At 35.8% G+C, this 5767-nt stretch overlaps 1 non-coding gene across 1 annotated transcript; it reads left to right on the forward strand.

Annotated features, from left to right (window-relative positions):
- The first annotated feature begins 1986 nt into the window (after positions 1 to 1986).
- LOC111763530 (U6 spliceosomal RNA) lies at positions 1987 to 2090 on the forward strand. Its single transcript, XR_002796385.1, has one exon. It is a non-coding gene; the product is annotated as a U6 spliceosomal RNA (small nuclear RNA).
- The last annotated feature ends 3677 nt before the right edge of the window (positions 2091 to 5767 follow it).

The following is a 5767-nucleotide window of genomic DNA, read 5'->3' on the forward strand; positions in this document are numbered from 1 at the left end:
TAAAATAATTTTTTGATATAAATCTTACATACATAACAGAAATATACTCAAATTATGTGCATAGCCTAATGAATTATCACAATTTTCACATTATTCCCCAGTATTGGCCCTGCCTGCATTGTTTAATGTACTATACTCAAATTCCCAAAACTTGCTCTGTAGTTTTTTCCCCTAACTTTGTACCCTTCTTCACACCAAAATGAAATGTCTATCTTATAACTCTCCCTCTAAGAGTTATGCTTTCTAAATTAAAGGGGCAGGATTGAAGTAATGCAGAAATATTACGGAAAATACCAAGGAAACAAAAAAATCCATGACCCCTAAGTATGGATACATTAGCATGTTAGACACACTTCGACAGCACAAGGTAATTAAGAGATTCCAATTTTCAGGTATGTGATGCTTCTCAAAACATTATAAAGGGAAATAGTCCACCACAACCTACAGCAACCTTCCTTTTCAGCTCCTCTTCCTTGCTCTCGCTCTCCCTTTCCCTCCTTCCTCCCTTTCTTCCTCATCTCCTCCCTCTTTCCCTACCTTTCCTTCCTCTTTGTTCCCTTTCTTTGTTTCTCTTCCCTCCTTCCTTCCTTCCTTCCCTACTTCCCTCCTTCCCTCCTTCCCTCCTTCCCTCCTTCCCTCCTTCCCTCCTTCCTTCCTTCCTTCCTTCCTTCCTTCCTTCCTTCCTTCCTTCTTTCCTTCTTTAGTTCTTTTCTTTCTTTCTCCATTTTTCTCTTTCTTTCTCTCTCTCTTTCTTTTCAAATTCCTCCAAATTCCCTGAAACTGGTCCAGAAAACCACACTTTAGAGAATACTTTCACACATTGCAATTCATAGCCTCCCATGTTTTCAACTTCATCTTGCTTTCATCACCAGCTTTCTATGTTTGTTTGGTTCTCTAAAGCATATTTTGACTTAATTATTCTTACTTAAAACTGTTTATTTTACTCTGTCCATATTTTGAATTCCAATAAAGAAATATTTTTATGGAATTGACAGCAAATCAACAAAACTCTGTCCATATTTCAAAGACTCCATTGTCTCTGCTCTACACCATTAACGACAGCAAAAATCTCAGGCAAAAGAATCTGTCCTCACTTCAACATTACCTCTCTCCAGATTTCTGTATTGTATCCATGGAAACATACCTTTAATTTGATTATCCTTTGATTCTTCTTCTGGCTTTCATCCTTGTATCTTGTGCTCAATCCTGATGCTGTACCCACTTCAAAGGTAGTGTGTATATTAATGATTTGGAGTTCATATTTGTCTAATTAACTCAATCTCATAATTCCATCTGTGTTTCCTAATAACCCACCATTCTCAGCTAACCCGTCTCCACAACTTCCAAATCTGCATTTTTCCTCTGACAGCAATTGTGCTGTTGTTTACACTTCTATTTTATCCCAATACCAGTGAGGACTTTTATTAATCACCCATCTTGGAAATAAAATGTTGGTCTTCACAGTGCCAACCCTATGAATTCAAACACTTCCAATATTTTGCTCTTGAATGCCTTTTCTTCATGGACCTGATCAATGTTTTGAATGACCTTGTATACCATATGCCACATAGCACATTATAGTCTACACAACAGTTGGTTAGACAACAAAAAATATTACTTAGCAAGATTTTTTTACCTGACATTCCCTATTCTAAGAGTTTTACATATATTGATTTATTTAATCTTTACAGAAATCCTATGAAGTACATCCTATTGTCACTATTTTACTGATGAGAAAAAGTGAGACCAAAGTAGCCTAAGTTCATACACAATCCAGGAGAGTGGCAGAGCTAGAAGAGGAATAAGGGCAGTTTAGTAACAGTCTGTAAAATACTCTGCTCTAGAATTACCATGTTACCCATGGTAATGGTTATTTTAATATTATAAGGTAATTTTAGTGAGTATTTCTTCTGAATTATGATAATAATAAGTTCTTGTGGAACAGATAGATTGAGAAAGATAAAAATAAATAAAAAAATAAAGTAGTATAGACAATCTTAAAAAACTAAACAGTTGGAAGGATACAGAGGAGATTAGCATGGCCCCTGTTCAAGGACGACATGCAATTTCATGAGAAGTTCCGTATTTTTAAAGAAAAAAAAACAAAATAGGTGAATAGAAAGAAATAATAATTTTATATTAACCACTGTAATCCATACAAGGAATTTTTACCTTTTTATTTGCATCAACCACATTTAATTATTTTATTTGGTAAAAGAATTTGCTTGCTGAATTCGTATGCTAAATTGAAGCATTCAGTTTTATATTCTCTACTTTTAATTTCAAGGAAGCTTCACCTAACCTCCTTGACCTTCCGCTCTCTTATCATAATCATTTCCTATGTCTTTCCACTTATTCTACTTAGTTGGTGGTTACAAATGTAAATGCCTTCCAAGCTAATGAAAATTAGATCGGAACCTTCTTTCTAGATAGGAGTTCAAAAGACAGTGATTCCCTTTCATTTAGCATTCTCAGTAGCTCTGAAATGATAGTTGTTCTGAAATTACTTTTCAAAAGCTGCACACTGCTGTGGTTTAAAAGCATGGGCTTTGGGATTAGGGAGATCATTGTCAAACAAAGCTCTGTAATTTACTAGCCAGTAAGAGCCTCATTTTCTTTATTTTTCATCTGTTTTTATTTGAACCATATTAAGCATCAAAAGCCTACATATATTGATATATAAATATGTATCAGTCATATGTACATATAATATATACATCCAGTTTAGCAAAGAGAATAAAAATGAATGCCCACATAGCTATAAATCTTAAGAAATATGTTTGTCAATAAATTTGAAAAATGGTCTGTTTCTATAGTTTCACTCATTTTCTCCTCCTCCATTTTGTATCAATTATTCCATTGCTTTGTTAAAAATATTTTACTATACCTACATGAATCTTTAAATAAGGTATTGCTTTGTTTTGCCATAGTTTAAAAAAATAAATGGAATAACATAGGTATTTTTATATTTTCCCCTCTACTTTGTGTTATTTAGTTTCATCTTTATAGACAAATTTACCTATATTTCATTTATTTTCATTGTTGTGTAAAATTCTTTTGTATGACTATGCAACAACAATGGATTCTTTATTTATGGAAACTTTAGTTCTTTTCAGTTTTTTTTTTTTAATTTGTAGAATGCTACTATAATCTTCCTCATTGTATGAATATACCACACTGATTATTCATTCTGCTGTTGATGCATATTTTGATTGTTTCCAGTTTGAAGATAAATTGTGGTGCTGTAAATATTCATGCAAAAGTATTTGGGATCTAATATTTTATTATCTCTTGAGTAAATACTTCGGAGTGTTATGGTTGGTTCATTTGGCAAGTGCACATTTAACATCATAAGAAACAACTAAATTTTTTTTCAAGGGAGATGCAAAGTTTGCATTCCCACCAGCAATGCATCAGTGTTCCAATTATTCTATATCCTGGCAAATGTTTGGTAGTAAATCATTTTTATAGTAGCTTTCTGGTGTGCATGCAGTGTTATCATATTGTGGATATAAGTAGTATTTCCCAAATGTCTAATAATATTGGTCATCTTTTCATATTCTTATTGACTTTTCTTAGATATTTTTATGAAGTGCCTAGTTCAAATATTTTGCATATTTTATCAGGTTGTTTGTCTTCTTGAAATTGAGTTATAAGAGTTCTTTTTATATTCTGAGTACAAGTATTTATATTATATGTGTTTGGAAATGTTTTACCTCATTTGTGGCTTAGGTTGATTGGAATTGCATTGAACGTTAGGATAAGTTTTGGAAATAACTGCTGTGTTATCTGACCTGGCATCTACATTTCATGTATTACACTGGCCAGATGCAGATCTCCTAAGAGAGTGCTGGCATGGCTTGGCCTGCTGAAGGCTAAACTGATGCCCAGCTTTGAGGGAGTATTAGTGTCCTGGAGCTGCCATAACAAAATACTGTAAACTGGGTGGCTTAAAACTACATAAATTTATTGACTCACAGCTCTGGAAATGAGAAGTTCAAATCCAGGTGTTGGCAGGGCCCTCCTCCCTCTAAAGTCTCAGTGGTGTCCAGCTATTTATGATGTACCCTTGTTGTAGAATTTGAGAGAAGTTCAATTATTTGAGTATAGAGAGGCCAGGACTCAAGAATGATTTTGAGAAGGAAAAATGGTTTATTGACGGACGGCCGGACTCGGGAGCTTTCAGTTTGAATCCCGAGCCCTGAACAAGATTTTCAAACGTATTTTATACAGAGAGGAAAGGCCAAATGGTCCCTTTGTTTCAGTTCTCAATAGGCTTCAATTAGCATATATCTTCCACATCGTAGGTAAGCTTTTAGCATGGACTCCAGATATTCTAGATAAGCTTTTAGCATATTTACTTTTTGCATTTCCCCTAAATACTTAAAGTTTATAGCCCTTGCATTGTTAAACATTTCCTGGGACTGGAGCCTGTTGCCATTTTCCCTAAGGGCAGGACTGCAGCCTCTTACCATTCCACACTCACAAGTCAAACAGCTTAGTTATCTCTGAAGAGACAAAGAGCCTTCCACCCATAGCCCACATCACCCTTGCTGGGACATAACTAGATTTCTGCCTCTGTCACATGACCACCTCTCTGTCTCTATTTTACTAATGTTGTAGAATTTGAGAGAAGTTCAATTATTTGCATATAGAAAGGCCAGGACTCAGGAATGATTTTGAGAAGGAAAAATGTTTTATTGACGGTCGGCTGGACTCGGGAGCTTTCTGTCTCAAACCTGAGCCAGAAGAAGATTTTCAAGTTCCTTTTATATAGAGAGGAAAGGCCAAATGGTTCTTTTGTTTCAGTTCTCATTAGCTTTGAATTAACATATATATCTTCCACATCCTAGGTAAGCTTTTAGCATGGACTTCATACATTCTAGATGAGCTTTTAGCACATTTGGTTTGCATTATCCCTGAATATTTAAACTTTATAGAGTTTGCATTGGTAAAATGTTTCCTGGGACTGGAGACATTGCCATGGTTACCAAGGGCAGGGCTGCAGCCCCTCACCATCCCACACCCACAAGTCAGAACAGACAGCTTAGATTAAGGCTATCTACGAAAAGACAAAGAGCCTCCCACCCATAGCCCACATCACTAACTATGTCCAAATTTTCTGTTTATGAGGACTAGTTTGGTCTCCTTTCAACTAACATCTTCAAAGTTCTTATTCACAAATACATTCACATTCACAGAACTGGGAATTAGGATTTGAACACAACATTTTGGAGGACAAAGTTCAAATCTGTAACAGAGGCAATCTGCAAAGATAAAGTACCATCATCCCAGTTGCAGTATGTTCACTGAATCAGAATCCCTATATGCCACCATGTCCCAAACTGAAAAATCAGCTGGTTCAGGAAGCAATGAAGGGAAGCTAGAGCAGTTCCATTCACCTCCATTCAAAATGACGTTCTTGGGAGTTTGGGCTTCTTGTCCCCTTAAATCCAAACTCTATAGGATTATAGGTCTTGGTCATCAAATGGAGTGTAGTTTAACCAGGGCACATAATAAGTATCCCTTTGAACTACAAAGCTGTGGCTACTGCCTGTGTTCCTAGGACTTCTTATGTTCAGGGATTATCAGGCTAGAGAGGGTGTCACTATCTTGGCATGGGTAATTGATCCTCACTGTCAGGAGGAGGAAGGACAGGATTGCTTTTACCAGTGGGGATAAGACAGAATGTGTGTGAATCTCAGGTAATCCCCTTGGATGCCTTTTATTATTGCCTTGCCAAATTTTAACTGTGAATAGACATTTT

This window comes from Dasypus novemcinctus, chromosome 8 (genome assembly GCF_030445035.2).
Source record: "Dasypus novemcinctus isolate mDasNov1 chromosome 8, mDasNov1.1.hap2, whole genome shotgun sequence".
Classification (NCBI taxonomy): domain Eukaryota; kingdom Metazoa; phylum Chordata; class Mammalia; order Cingulata; family Dasypodidae; genus Dasypus; species Dasypus novemcinctus.